This window comes from Tursiops truncatus, chromosome 9 (genome assembly GCF_011762595.2).
Source record: "Tursiops truncatus isolate mTurTru1 chromosome 9, mTurTru1.mat.Y, whole genome shotgun sequence".
Lineage (NCBI taxonomy): Eukaryota > Metazoa > Chordata > Mammalia > Artiodactyla > Delphinidae > Tursiops > Tursiops truncatus.
In genome coordinates this window covers 8,975,978-8,991,734 of record NC_047042.1, presented here as the reverse complement: position 1 = coordinate 8,991,734, position 15,757 = coordinate 8,975,978, and the positions used below count along the sequence as shown (strand labels likewise).

The 15,757-nt window shown below is 52.0% G+C and overlaps 1 protein-coding gene across 1 annotated transcript in view; it reads left to right on the top strand.

Moving 5' to 3' along the window:
- RAMP3 (receptor activity modifying protein 3) overlaps window positions 1-14,060 on the top strand; it is a 68,524-nt gene extending 54,464 nt beyond the window's left edge. The window contains exon 11 of the mRNA XM_073809516.1: window positions 10,648-14,060. The gene's annotated coding sequence lies outside the window, so the exon portion shown is untranslated. The remainder of the gene's footprint in view (window positions 1-10,647) is intronic.
- The last annotated feature ends 1,697 nt before the right edge of the window (window positions 14,061-15,757 follow it).

Here is a 15,757-nt window from a genome sequence, read left to right as displayed (position 1 = left end):
CCCTGGTCACTCCCTGTTTGAGGGCCTCTGGAGCACATGCTGTGTGTGCCTTCCCCTCCCCAGGAGTCCTCACTTCCTGGGTCCCATAAGAAGCTGGGCCCCCACCAAGGGGCTACTCCTGTGTGCACATGGCCTTCAAGTGGCCCTCTTGGCTGCGGACCCCACCCTTACCAAGAGTGGCGACCCTTGCAATCCTGGGCCAGGCACCGGGCCACCCGACCACCCCCCTTAGCTCTACAGTGCACTTCCTTCACTATGCTAACTTTAGAGACCTCCTGGCCCCCATGAGACCTCCGACCCCCAGGCCAGCTCCGTCCAGCTCTGGCTCTCTGCCTTCCCCCCCGCCCAGCCTGAATCCTGGTCAGTGGACTATTGGTCATGCCTTTGCGTGCTCTGTCAGCCCCTTGGCCCTCTCGTCTTTCACTGTGCTCATTGGCAAAACCAGGGCACGGCTAACCCAGTTCTTTGCCTCCTTGAACCTGCAGCGGGGCTGCTGAATGTGTCGGGTGAAGAACGCACAGGGATGCTGTGTCAGCACCTACTGCTGGGTAACAAATATCACAGGCTTCAAGGCTGGAAGTAGTCCAGCTCTGCAGCCTGGAGTCGGGGTCCAGGTTTGCTGGTTCTCAGTGCAGGGTCTCTCCAGACTGGAGCCAAGATGTCATCCGGAGCTCGGGGTTCTCGCCCAGGCTCACGGGGTGTGGCAAAGGCCCGTTGAAGGGCTAAGGGCCCCATTTCCTGTGGCTGTCGGTGGGGCTGCTCTTAGCTGCTAGAGGCCCTGCACATGTTCCTGCCTACATGGCCCCCTCCATCTTCAAAGCCAGCAAAGGAGACTGTACATCATATTGACCCCTCTGACCTCTAGACTTGGATTTATCGGGGTGGGGGGGGAGTCATATGATCGGTAAGCCCGCCAGGATAATCTCCGTATCTGAGAGCCAGTAAAGTTGAGACCTTAATCACATCTGAGAAATCCTGTTGCCCTGGTTAGAGTTTGATTGAATAATCGGAGAGGGTGTGTGTCTACCAGGGTGGGGACCCCAGGACATCTGGGACCCCCACCCCGACCGCAGCCCCAGTTCTGCCCTTCCCTCTGCCTGGGTTTTCCCGGATGTCTCACAGCTCCTCCTCTTCGTCTCACTCCTTTATTTTATCGCTGAGTCTCACAGTGGCAGAGGGCTGGTTCCCTCCATCTGGCACACTAAGTGTCACCCCTGTGCCCTGCTTTGTATCAATTGAAGGCGGGTGGGGAAGAGGGTCCAGCAAAGGACGTGGGCTGTGAGTGATGGAGGGTGCAGGGAGCAAGGTGTCTCTAGGGCCGGTCCGGCAGTCTGATGTCCTTTGTGCACTTACTTCTAGAAACATTTATTAGCGTGGGAGTCCCTGGGCACCATTTCTGGCCGAGGTGAGGTTGGGACTCTGACTGAGACAAATGCTCCTGTGCTGTGTGTGTTTGGAGAGTCTGGAGTTCCCTGCACCGAGGTCCTGAGGGCTGGGGGCCGTGGAGCTGCCGCACTGCTGTGGACAGGACTGGGGGGTGGGAGCCCAGGTGCCGGTCCCCACTCACCTCATCAGGAAGGGAAATAAACCTGCATTCAACATTCACCCTGTTCAAGAACTTAGGATCCAGGAATAAGAGGAATGTCTACTCGAGTTTCCTGTTTGAGTCTTTCCTCACGTTCTCACCTATCCATGGGTTCTTTTCTAGGACCTGGAGGGTCCTGGGTGCCAGGCCCACACAGGGAACGTGCGTGTGTATGCATGTGTGTGCATTTGTGTCCCTCTTCCCCCAGCTCCCAGACAAGGGGATGCCATGTCTCTCCACTTTCTAGACAAGGAATCTTGATATGGTATTTCCCTGGGAGGGGCAGGATTTCTCATCCCCTCCACCCCAACCTCCATGTTACAGAGACTAAGTTTTAGTCATGAACAGCTGAGATGTCAGGGCTCCCTGCGCCCGGCCAGACCTCACTGGTATTTGCTGGGGAGCTCTATCCCAGGCATGGCATGCTGAGAATACTGGGGCCCCATCAGTGTCTCTTCAGCTTGCCTCTAAAGTGGAGGTTCCTCCCAGGAGAGGCAGCCTGAGAAGACCAGAAGCTGCCGTCCCCACCCAACATCCTGTTCATAAAGTGGGGGTGTCATGCCACAACCCCAGCTCTGGACGGTGGGTCTGAGATCTTCCCTAGGGGAGAGGAAGCCATAAGGATAGGCAGCTCTGAAGCTCTCTCCATGACAACTGACTTTATTTAGAATAGAGCGTCGGGAAGCCCAAGCCTGAGGGAGCTCTCAAGAACTGTGGGCATTTTGGTGGTGAGTAGTGGGAAGCGGCTGGCAGCTCCACCGTGGAGGTGAGCATGAGAGGAGGCTGGCAGCTCCATAAGGGCACAAGTTAAGCCCCAGGCAGCTGGATTTTACCACCAGAGAGAAGTGGGGACAGAGACCAATGCAAAGAGCCCCAGTAGGGTCAGAGCAAACCTCATAGCCTGGCCCTAAAACCACCCCACCAAGGAGCTCAGATTTGATTGGATTAGAATGTGGAGCATCTATGTCCCAGGTCATCGTCAACACAATGGCGCAGTCAGCCAGACACCAGTGGAGCCTGACAGCTGAGCGTGACACCCGCAGAGACAGCAGATTCACACAGAGATCAGACGCAGGGACATCAAAGGCGGCCCTGCGGAGCCTCTGTGGTCCTGAGTGTGTGTGGTGAGCCCAGGGCTGTGCTCTCTGAGAACGACATGTGGGCTCACACTGACAGTCCAGCCCATCCCCAATTTGTCCCTCGTCCTCCAGTACTCTCCGAGAGCACGTGCAGACTTGCCTCTGTCTTACGTACACAGATCAGCCAGGTGCCCCTCCCCTGGAGGGGGTTGGTGCAGGAACCCTCAACGTGTCCTTGACCGAGCTGTGCTCTGTGTGTTCTGTGTGGACCTCTGCACAATGGTCAGGGTGCTGCAGGGGACCACACTTACGACGTGACCTTTGACAAGTATGTGGCCTCTGCACAGGTAGGTTCCTGGTTCACACAGGGCCCTGGGAGGGCGGGATGAGATAACCCACACAGCTTGCTGATCTTGGCACACAGTAGGTGCTCACTGTTGGCTGCTCTTATGGGAAGTCTGGGCTGGGGTCTGGACTGGGGAGTCCCTGGCGTATCCCTCCGTGGAGGGTGACACTGTGGGAGTGGACGATGTGGGAGTGGACATCCCAGGGGATGTGCTGTGGGATGTGGGAGTGGACATCCCAGGGGATGTGCTGAGTGGGGCACAAAGAGAGCTTAGGGCAAAGTCCCGAGGGTTCCGACCTTAGGAAGGAGGGTCCTGGGCAGCAGGGAGGGAGTGAGAGAACCAGAGAGTTTCCAGAAGGCGTCAAATGCTGCTGAGGGATCCAGTTCATGGAGACCAAGAAGAATCCCCTGGATGTGGTCAGGTGGCGATCCTTGGACCGCTGTCAGAACCATCTCCTGTCCTGCAAGGCAACAGGACCAAGAATATGTCACCCACGGTGGGAGGCTTACGTGGCTTCAGTCGGGTCCTCGTGAGGGGAGGGCACTCCTGACCCTCCTGATGTCCTGACCATCCCCCCGAACAGCAGGCCACGATTACACCGGGAACGCTTGCTGGGGGAGCCCTGATCCTGCTGGGACTGTTGGAGAAGGTTCCAGAAAGAGCAGAGTTGGCAGATGACGGGTGGGTCAGAAGGTTGGGAGATTGGGTGGTCCTGAAGGGTGTGGGAGAGGTGCTGAGGAGCAGGTGGGCAGCCCCGAAGCTGCCACTTTACAAAAAACAACTGGAGATGCGGAAAGGCTTTAAACAAGGCGAGGTTCCCGTGGTGGGAGCGGATTTGAGGGATAGAGGAAGGAGGAACGGGCCCTCTGTGTCGTCACTGCAGAGGCTCCTCCCACCCACTGCTCCCTTAGTGGCCGGTCTGGCCTCCAGCAAAGCAGACCCACCCTTTCCTCACGGGCAGGGGCCCAAGTGGAGGGAAGCTGGGTGTCCTCTCGGGGAGCAGCGGTTCCGGGCAGGGAGGCAGAGATGCGCAGGCGGAGGGGGGCCGTTTCCCCGCAAAGGTTTGACCCCGCCCCTCCTACGCGCTTATTTCTGGTCCCTCTCGTCAGGAGCCTTCTCCTTGGGGCTGGTTTGGTCACCAGGCAGCAAAATCCTTGAGGCTGTTTTTACAGCTTGCCTCGGGGCAGCCAAGAAGGGGGAGCAAGGCCACCTGAGCCCAGCGCTGCTGCTGCCTCCCCCACATGCCTGGTGTCCAGGGTGCCCGCTCATGTCCAGAGATGCCCACTTGTGGCCGGGTGTCCCTTTGTGTCCAGGGGTGAAGACACCTTCTTATTGCTGTCATTTATGTTCAGTTAACAGTGGATGCCTTTAACTTGCAAAGTAGCCAAAATGAATGCAATCAGTGGAAGGGAATCAGTCAGAACATCAGAACCGGGGTGGCGAGTTCCCTGGTGGCCTAGTGGTTAGGATTCGGGCTTTCACTGCCATGGCCTGGCTTTGATCCCTGGTCGGGCAACTGAGATCCCGCAAGCCACACGGCGCGTTTCCAGGAAGACGAAAGAGGCCCCCAAAGGTCACTCTTCATGTCTCTGACCATAACTGGGTAAGGGACGTATGGTTGGCAACTGGCTGGCGCTGTTCCCTGAGCCCTGCGGGAGCAGAGAGGCCGTGTGTGGCTGCACAGGTGCCCGGGACCTGGCTCCTCCCCGACTTGCCGAGGGGCCCCAGGAAAGTCCCAGGTACCTGGCCTTCGGTCAGCAGAGGACACGGGGTGGACGCGGGAGAGGACCCACAAAGGCTGCCAGAACCGAGTCACTGGGGCTTTGGCGACGGGTCCTGCCCGAGCAGGGGCTGGAGAGTCAGACGTGCTCAGGACAAAAGGAGGCTGGAGGGGAGGCCGGGTGACATGCAGGTTTGGACCTGGGGAGGCTGTGGACAAGGGGCAACTTCTTGAGGGATTGGGGTCCCCTCCACACCTGCCTGCCTACGAGAGCTCTCCTTATCCAGAGGCTCGGCTCTGCGCTGTTGTGCGGGCTCTGGACCAAACTGTGATGGACGTGCAGAGGCACAGGGTCCACATGGCGGGTGCCTGGGGTCACCAGGAGGAAGTTTGACAAAGGCCGTTCCGGGCCCGCTCTGTGCTCAGGAGCTGCCCCCTGCCCAGGCGACTCCTGGATTGCGTTTGGCCAACGAAAGGCCCCAGCAGCTTGGAGAGCGGGCGGGTTTCTCCCCATCACTCCTGCTCCGTCGGCCTCTGCAGCAGCTTCCCTGTGGCCACCCCTCCAGCTAGGCACCTCAGGGTGGAGGTGCCGGCTCCTCCCACCATGCCTTTCGGACAGAGATTCCCATCAGCACAGCAGGAAACTGGGCGGCTTTGTTGTTTCTGAGGCTCGTGGCTCTCTGTGATGCTCGAGATACGGTGGAATTCCATCCGAGCTCCTGGGAAAAGCCAATTCACAGCCAACCGGAGACCGGAGACCGTGGGATGGGAGGGGAGGGCAGCCTGCAGATAAGCCACAGGAATGCACGGTTGCCCTCCCACTCCACAGCCCTCCTCGGCCCTGAGTCTGGGAGGAATTGGGGCTGCCGATCTTGTCTGCCTGCCCAGCTAGAGCTCACCAGGGCTCTGTGGCCTCAGGGGACCTCCCTGTCTCGAAAGCCCCCCATCTGTCCAGCTGATCTGACTCAGTTAAAGCCAGAAGTATCGTCCCCTCCCCCGTGCCTAGGAGAGATGCCCTCTGGAGTCAGCCTCACTGACAGCCCTGGGCCCCCGTCAGGTACCCCAGGGCGGTGCGGGACAGCTTCCCTCCTAGGGCCTGCGGTGGGCTCAGCTGACCCGCTGCCCGCAGGTGTGGGCTGGCCCAGAGCAGCCTGCCTGGAGAAAAGCCTGCCTCAGGTGGACAGAGCTGCCCCATGGTGCAGTCACTGCCCAGAGGATGAGATCAAAGGCCTAGGGCTGCCCAACCTTGGGGCACAAGTACAGGCAGCGGGCGCCACTGGGGTGCTGCAGCCCCAGGACCAGATTCTGCAGGGCACAGGCATTCGTGGCCGCCGGGGCCTCATCTAAATCCGTTCCCAGCCCTAACGGGGACCCTGAAAGGAGCTTGCGCCTTCTTGTGGCAGCCCCGCAGCCGCAGAGGTGGCTGACTGGCCTGCGGCTGCGGTTGCCAGCTGATCCCGGAGGAGGGGCCATGGGGCTCCTCTCTGTTCCCCCAGGATGTTGGGTCACCCCCCCCCCCCCCCACACACTGGCACTGTAGTAAGGAAAGGCGCTGAGAGGCTGGCGGGGTCACAAGGAGTGATTCTTTCCCCATGTGATCTGACCCCAGGGGTGGTGGCCCATATGGTTTGCCACCCCCACCCCCACCCCCAGCCTCCCCAGAGCCTCGTCCCCGCCCCCTCAGTGCCTCCCTCACCAGCGCCCAGTCCTGCTTCCCCTCCCAGCCAGTCCGCACCTAGCCAGTGTCCTAAAGTGCAAGTGAGGCCAGGAGGCGGCGGTGTCCTTGGCTCTCAGCAGGATGTGCGCGCCCCCCCGGCCCGGTGTAGCCCCAGCCCCCCCGAGCCACCTTCCTCTGCACCACCTGATTTTGGGGTTCTTTTCCTGGTGGCATTTTCAAAAAAATTTTTATTGGAGTAGAGTTGATTTACAATGTTGTGTTAGTTTCAGGTGTACAGCAAAGTGATTCAGTGATGCCTATCCAAATATCCACTCTTTTTTTTTTTTTAGATTCTGTTCCAGTATAGGCCACTACAGAGTACTGAGTAGAGTTCCCTGTGCTCTACAGCAGGTTCTTATTAGTTATCTATTTTATATGTAGCAGTGTGAAGATGTCAGTCCCAATGTCCCAATTTATCCCTTCCCCCCCATCCCCTGGTAACCATGTTTGTTTCCTACATCCGTGGCTCTACTTCTGTTTTGTAAACAAGTTCATTTGTACCCTTTTTTAAGATTCCACATATAAGCGATATCATAGGATATTTGGTTTTCTGTGTCTGACTTGCTTCGCTCAGCATGACAATCTCTAGGTCCATCCATGTCGCTGCACATGGCATTAGTTTGTTCTTTTTTTATGGCTGAGTAGTATTCCTGTGCCTCATGATTCTTGACCACCAGCTCCTCCAATGCCAAGCCTACACGCACCGTTCCTGTCCTGATGCCAGGACGCTCTACCCTTCTCGGACTCTGCCTGGGCAGTTACGACCCACCTTCAGGTCTCTACTTCCTCCAGAGGCTGCCTGAGCCCTGGTTAGGGGGGACGCACCCCTCACACTAATGCTTGCATGCAGCCTGCATGGGGCCCTGCGCTGCTCTCTCCTGTGTGGGAGACGGGTCTTCTCTGCCGGGGAGTCACTTGTCAGCAGGTCTTGTTACTTTGGGGAATAATTGTGAAAGTGTGCGAGTGTGTGTGAACGTGTGTAAATGTGAATGTGTGAGTCAGTATGAGAGTGTGCGTGCACGTGTTGTGTGTGTGATTGCGTGTGAGCGTGTGTGTGAAGTCAGGGAAGACACATATGGTTCCAGGATGGTGGTTGTGATGAACTGTGTGTGTCCCCTAGATGCATGTGGTGAACCCCGAACACCCAGGATCTCAGAATGTGTCTTTCTTTGGAGATAAAACCTTTTTATTAAGGTTAAATGAGGTCACATGGCTGGACCCTAATCTCATATGACTGGTGTTCTTATAAGGAGATCAGGACACAGACACACACAGTGGGAGGACCATGTGAGGACACAGGGAGAAGACGGCCGTCTACACGCCAAGGAGAGAGGCCTCAGGGGAAACCAGCCCTGCTGGCAGCTTGATGTCAGACTTCCAGCCTCCAGAACAGAGAGGGAATAAATGTCTGTTGTTTAAGTTGCCCAGCCTTGTGACGGCAGCTGAGCTGCCTACTGCAGTTATCGTGACCTGCCCCTTTCCCCGTCAGTGGCCACTAGGAGAACTGGACAAGCCGGGGAGGAAGCTCTCTGCTCCTTCGAGCACCACGCACACTGTTTACAGGATTCTGACCAGAGTGGAGCTGCAACCCTGCCTGTGCATGTGGTCCTTTTCTGAGACTCTCTGATCACTACCAGAAGGCTCTCTGTAGTCAGCTGGCCAACCAGAACCCATCTGTGTACCCTTACTCGGGGGTCTCTGGCCTCTGTCCCACTTCCTGGGGCTCAGTCTCCACGGCTGGACCCACCCCTTTGGGAAGCTCTCATCTCTGTGTTCACCTTTGCACTGAAAATGATCCTTCTGGCTGGAGGTGTGATATAATGTCCTCTGTTCAGATGGGCGATGGCCGCCAGGTCACAGAGCAGTCAGCAGAGTTCTTAGAACTCCCAGGTCACAGAATGTGATGGCTGCAGAGGCTCCGGTGCTCCCGTAGTGGGTGGGGGGGAGCTGGGGGGGAGAAGAGGTGGTCCTGCCAAAGCGCCTGGAGATGGAAGGTGACTGCGGCGTGTCCTTCCCCCGAGCACCGATGTGATTGTGTGCCTTGCTTTAGGCATCGTCCACCCAGGTGGCCCAGGACATTCCTTTGAGTCTCCTTATCGAGTTCCACGTGTCCCCTTTCCAGTTTGTTTCTGCTAAAATCTACTGAGCCCCACTAAGAGGCAGGCCATGCACATCATATGTTTGTAAACTGACGCCCACGTCAAGCTACTTGCGACGGGGACTGTGTTGGCCTGAGCTCTGCGTTTCCTCCCATGCTCAGCCCTCGGCCCCTGACCCCACCCTGCATGGATGTGCCTCAAGTCAAACGCCAGTGGATGTTGAATGGATGCAACTGGAGGGAAAGCGGGTTCTGGCCACAGAAGCTGCTTCCTTTGGCCGATGCCCCTCTGCTCCATAGGTCTTGTTTCTAAGCGTTTTGGTTGTTTACAAGGATGTTGTTTTCGTCCGTGTGGGCTGCTATAACAGAATACCACAGACTGGGGGTTTATAAACGGAAATCATTTCTCACAGTTCTGGGGGCTGTGAAGTACAAGACTGCAGCGTTGGCCGCTTCTGCGAGGTGTCTGGTGAGGGCTCACTTCCTGCTTCTCAGATGGCCCGTTCTCGCGGTGTCCTCTTGGTGGAAGGGGCTAAGGATCTCTCTGAGGTCTCTTTTATAAGAGCGTGAATCCCATTCATGAAGGCTCTGCATTAGAATTTCAACGTACGCATTTTGGGAGGACACAAACATTCAGACCAGAGCAGATGTGAAAGGGACTCTGTCCCCCAGTGACACCAATTCATGGTGGGGAGTAACTGAGACAAGATAAAACAGTATTATCATTGCTTCTGCATGGAGTCTATGGTGCTCACAATATGGTGCGTTCATGGAGGTCTCTTTGTGATACAGATCTGCTTTAGTACAGAAGTATTACTAATTTTACAACTGGAAGATTGAGTACTCAGTCAAGGAATTAACACCAAATAGATATTAGTTATGATCAATAAGGTATCTGGGAAGCACAGACGCTGGTCTAGTTAACTAGCATTAATAACACTGTGACAATAAAAATGACGAGGGAGGCCAAGAAAGAGCCCCACCTTGGGCCCCCGGTATTTTGGACACTTATCTGTATCTTTAAAATGAATGTGGGTCCTCAGGATATGAGGGCAGTTGAGAGGGACAGGCCTGATTGCCCGTTCCAGGATTAATTAAAACTATCTGCGACCGGGTGGCTCTGCACCATTTCTGGAACCATAATAAAAGTACTCATGGCTTTGGCTTGGAACCTCCAAGACTCATTTATGTGTTCATAAGGGTCTTAAGAATTTTATAGCATTGAGTTTTATAGGTTGAGCCCTTTCAGAAACCATTTTCCCCAGAGCAGAACTTGGTTTAGGGATCCCATTCCAGTATGTCCCCTTGTCAAGGCAGACAAAGGGCGGGTGTATAACTTCTAACTAAGTGAAAATATCTATTTATATTTTCTATTTTTAAAACAATACACATTAATTGTAGAAATTTATGAAAATCCAGAAAAATAAGCAGAAAATAAAAATTATCATCCCACCACAGAGGTGAACACTGTATATATAAACATACTGTCCATACTCTCTCTTCTCTATCTATCCCATTCATCTATCACTTCTAGCACTGCTGTATCTGACCATCCTCACCCACCTGTCACGGTCCCCCTCCCTCACCCACCTGTCACGGTCCCCCTCCCTCACCCACCTGTCACGGTCCCCCTCCCTCACCCACCTGTCACGGTCCCCCTCTCTTACCCACCCGTCCAACTGAAAGGTGTTCTAGGACATACTCATCCACAACCCCACTGATATGTTTGCTCTTCTATTTTTGTTGATTTCAAAACAGTCCATCAAAAGCTCGATCCAAGATAACCAATAATAATATAGGCTGAAAATCAGCAATCGTCTGGAGCTGATGATGGGTTTTCTGCTGCCTTTGCGTGGGTTGGTGGGTGACCATATTCCTCAAAATGCATATGTTGAAACCCTACCTCCAGGACCTCATAATGTGACCCTATTTGGAGGTAGGGTCTTTTTTTATTTTTACTTAATTAAATTATTTATTTATTTATTTTTGGCTGCGTTGGGTCTTCGTTGCTGCGCGCGGCCTTTCTCTAGTTGTGGCGAGCGGGGGCTACTCTTCGCTGTGGTGCATGGGTTTCTCATTGCAGTGGCTTCTCTTGTTGCAGAGTACTGGCTCTAGGTGCGCACACAGGCTCAGCAGTTGTGGTGCACGGGCTTAGCTGCTCCGCGGCATGTGGGATCTTCCTGGACCAGGGCTGGAACCTGTGTCCCCTGCATTGACAGGAGGATTCTCAACCACTGTGCCACCAGGGAAGTCCTGGAGGTAGGGTCTTTAAAGAGGTGACTAAGTTAAAATGAGGCCATATGGCTGGGCCCTAATCCAATCTGACTGGTGTCCTTTTAAGAAGAAGAGATCCGGACACAGATACACACAGAGGGAAGACCATGTGAGGATATGGGGAGAAGACGGCTGTCTACGTGCCAAAGAGAGAGGCCCTGGAGAAAACCAACTCTGCAGATACCTTGAACTTAGACTGTTCTAACTCTAAGTGCTGTTCTGGAATAAACTTCCGTTGTTTGAGCTGCCCTGTATGTGGTACTTCCTTTTGGCAGCCCAGCAGATTAAGGGAGTGGGGTTGGCTTAGGGCAGAGCTGGCCCCACCTCTCCTCTAACTTGCAGAGTACCCGGAGACAAGCTGCTGCCTGTCTGGTTTTCCTTCTTTGACAGCACCAAGGGACAGATGTGCTCTAAGGCAGAAACACCTCTCTTCTCTGCAGAGAAGTGGGGTCCTGTACTCTGGTGATCCTGAGACCCCATCAGCAGAGGGTCCCTGCCCCTCTGTGGCCTGTAACTTCATGGAAGATGTAAAGAATTACGCATGTGCTAGAGGCAAAGGAGTGGCAGAAGCTTCAGAGAGGAAGGTACTCAATTTTTTTTTGAAAGAAAGAATAAATGAGTAAAGCACGGAGTATGATTGCAGACCAAAGCGGACGGAGGTGACTTCTTTCTGAGACCCGATCACCGGCAGCAGAGATGAAGAACCGGGTCAGAAAGGACTCAAGTGTCCCTGACCCCAGGTGCCCATCACTCAGAACAGCACCCCCTGATCCCAGCCCCCCATCATTCAGGACAGCTCCCCCACCCAATCTCCATCACTCAGGACAGCTTCATCTGCAAGCAGAACGACCTCAGAAAGGGGTCCAGGAACTGGGACAAAGATGAAACCTTTTTGGGAGATTCTGAACTCTTTATTTCTCCTTTTCTCTCTATTCCTTGCTTGTTTCCTAACAGTGAGTTCTTCAGTTCACAGGACGTGTTTGGGGGACACCAGGAATGGGGGTCGGGGAGATGGTTTTCTGTTCCCATGAGAAGGAGAAAGTGGGTGACCCAGGAGACAGGGAGACAGAGGGAGACAGGGAGGGGGCAATGGGAAGGCAGGGATCTTGGTGGCTCCTTTAGCCAGAAATTAAAAGTGTTTCCCAATAACAAAGCCACCAGAGGAGGAACATGGGACCTGGGCTTCCAGGAACAAACAATAGTACATCCTTCCTGAATGTTCACTGCATTCTGGGAACTGTGCATAAGCGCCCTGTTTCCTGTGATTCCCCCCATGACCCTTGGGGCAGATTCTATTTTTATTGCTATTATGCAGATGAGGAAACTGAGCCCTCAGCGCGGCTAGGTAATGCTTCCAAGGCCACGCAGCTGGTTAGTGGTGAGAAAAGGTTAAATGCTGGTTTTATCTGATCGCACATACTTTTAACCACCCCCGTATTGACTTGGGCATGAGAGAATTGCCAATGCCTCTGGACAGAGAAACACGGAGCTCACCGTCCCCTCTGCTGGGCTTTGGCGCTTTCTGGCTTTGCCTCCCCTACCCAGCTGGCCCCCAGGGAGTGCAGTGACGTGCTCGGCTGTCTGTAACTGTGGGGTGTCCTGGAGTTGCCCGAGGCTCTTTGGAGCATGGGCTCGTGAACTTCCTCTAACCTGGTGCTAGGTGATCAAAGCAGAGACTCAGGGGATGGTCCTGTCCAGAGTCCCCCCCACCCCACCGCGCCCCCCCCTTATCAGCTGGGGGAACGGAGGCACAGAGAGAACAGACCTGTCCATGACCGCATGGGGGCAGCAGAGGGGTCTAGCCCGTCCCCCACCCCCACACTCCCTGCTCAGTCATTTCCCATCTCCCTGTGCCCGATGCTTATCTTTATTCACAGTAGTTCCCCTGCTCCCATCTTAAGGGGCCACGGTTTAGGTTCTTGGGCGTCAGTCTGTCTGCAGGTGTCTCTGTGTAAGGAGGGCCAGAGCTCTCTGGTAGCGGCACCATCTGTGTCCCAGGCACGGCTGCAGGGCCAGCTTGGTCAGCTGTCAGGGACAGGGCTCCCTGACTTACCAGCAAACTTGTACAGACTGTGTCTCCTCGTCCATCAATATGTGGCCAAGAAATGCAATATTTATAGAGTTGCTGGAAGACTATGAGAACATCTGTGCCTTAGATATCCTAAAACCACCCTGCTTATGGCAAAGCAGCAAGACTGCAAGCAATTGGCCGACTGGGGCTTTGAGGTGAAGACATTGGCTTCTTCTTTAAAAAATTGAAGTATAGTTGCTGAACAATATTATATAGGTTACAGGTGTACGATATAGTGATTCACAATTTTTAAAGGTTTTACTTCTTTTATAGTTATTATAAAACATTGGCTCTCTTCCCCAATTTGAACAATATATCCTTGTAGCTTCTTTTATACCTAACAGTTCATACCTCTTACTCCCCTACCCCCATATGGCCCCCCCTCCCTCTCCCCACTGGTAGCCACTAGTTTGTTCTCTGTATCTGTGAGTCTGCTTCTTTTTTGTTATATTCACTAATGTGTTGTATGTTTTAGATTCCATACTGGCTTCTTTTTAGAGACTTTTGAGAAAACGGCCTTAGTTTACTCACTACCATGCTGCGATGAAGACACTAATTGCGATGGTCATTGGGTCACTCGATGACCTTCAGAAGAAATTCCCTTTTGGTCTGGCTTCAAGAACAGTTGCATTTCTCTTAAGTGACTGGATGGCTTTTTCCCTTTATATGCTGTAAACTGTGTAGCGGGTAATGTTTTCTTTTTCTTATTGGCTACTAGGAAATTTAGAGCCACTTTTGGGGCCTGTCTCTGGCAGGTATGCAGAGTCTCATGGAACACATGCTGGATATTAACCCCACTCCCTGTTCTGTTTTATGTTTAGACTTATTTATCTTTGACTTTTGTTTTTTAGGTTTTGTATGTATTCTGTAGATCTCTGTAAGCACTTTTTGCAGCAAAGAGGAATATACTTAAATTAATGAATAAATATGCAAATAAATAAGGTTGGAAATGACAAATTTGCTTTTAAACAGGTTTCTTCAATCTCAGGTGTGTGTAATTCAGAAACTGGAAAAAACCTGCAAAGGATGTGCTTACACACAGAGAGATTAAATAATCAGTTTCTAGATTATTAGCCTCCATAGAGCTCTTTCCTAAAACTGTCCTGCCTGGGAAGTTTGGTTAAGGAACAATGGGTTGCTTTATTTCCCTTTTACAAACAGCATTCTCCCACTTGACTCACACCTCTTAGCTATCCCACTTATTACTAGGGGCATGACGGGGTGAGGGTGTGCAGGGGGGAAGTCTCTAGGATGCTAGAGGGTCCACTTCAAATCTTGTGTTGGGTTGGGAAGGTGAGTGGGCTACTGGCTGGGAGGCATGTTCTTTTGTGTGTTGGCAGTTTTAAGTTTTGCTTTCAACTCAAGAGAAAGAGGAACCCAGGAAGGGCTAATGGGTGAAGGATTCCCTAAGTTCTTGTGTATTTGAAATGTGTTTCCTGTAGACTTGATACCTGAAGGACAGCTTGGCTGTATTTAAATCCTCCTTCACACTTCTGTTCGTTGGGTGTTTGAAAAATGCCACTCCATTGTTGCCTTGCTTTGTTCGTGTGTTTTGAAAGGTCTGAGGTTAATCTAATTCTTTTGCCTTTTAAGTTATTTTTTTCTTTATGTCCGGAGGCCTTGAGGATTTTACCTTCATCTTTGATATGTAATAGTTTTACTAAAGTACGTCTTGAATTTGGACATTCTGGGTTAATTTTCTCAGGTTCCCAGTGAGCCCTTTATGATACACAGATTCAAGTCTTTTCCTGTTTCTGGAATGTTTTCTTGGATTATATTTTTGAATAATAATTCTATTCCACTGTTTTGTTTTTCTTCCTCAGGGATTCCAGTAATACAAATATTATTTCTTCCATTTCTACTCCTTTCTCTCTGACTTGCTTTACTTCTTTCTCTTGTGTCATTTTTATTCTCATGGTTGTTTTGCTGTTTTCTTTGATTAAATTTCTTTGTATTAAATTTGCATTTAGCAAAACACCAATAAGGAAGTTGAGAGAACCCCACTCTTTACTATGCAAACCACATGAGAGTCTTCCTGACACATAACACTGTGCCTTACACCAAGTAGAAAATAAACTCTAAGCAGCCAGAAAAAAAAAAAAAAAGTTTTGCATTTAAGTCTATTTTCTCTTGGGCACTTTGTGATCTATTCTTTTTTTTTAATTGCTGAACTACTTTATTATTATTATTTTATTCTTTTTTCCTAAGAAATTTCATCCTTTTCTTCCACTTCTCTTCCGAGTTCAATCAACTCTTTTCCTTTTCTTTCTGTTTTGTCCGTTTCTGTTCTTGACATTTGGATTTCTGATTCAGATGGGTTTTCATATTCTCAAATGCTTCGACTATATCTAATTCTATTTGGAGTGTAGACTTACACTTTTCTTCTTTTTCATTTTTGGAGGATAGGTGTGTTTTCCTCTGCTGGTTTGTGTATAAATTCATTTCCTGATGTTTTGCAGCTGTTCTCTATGGGTTTTATTTCCTCTTATTTATTTTATAAATAAAATTCCTAGTTAAGCATGACCCTTTCCTGTCAGTCTGGCAACTACGGTCCTTGGGATGAGAGTTTGCTTTGGGAGAGGGGCTGCAAATCCTCTGATTTTGTGGGATTTTGTCATGCATGACCCTGCACTTACTTCTTCTTGTTTTCCCCTAATTTCCAAAGGACGCTTCTTTCTTCTCCTTTGGCTTTTTTGGGAGGACAGTTCCTTTAGATCATGCCTGCCCCTGAACATGATGCCAGCCCTGAAATTGTTCTTTGGAATTAGAGGGGGCATTTTCAGGCTGGATTGGTCTTACCTTCTGAAGAGTCACTTCTGCCTGGACCCTGCAGCCCCCTCCTCTCTGTGGTCTTTTTCTGGCAGCC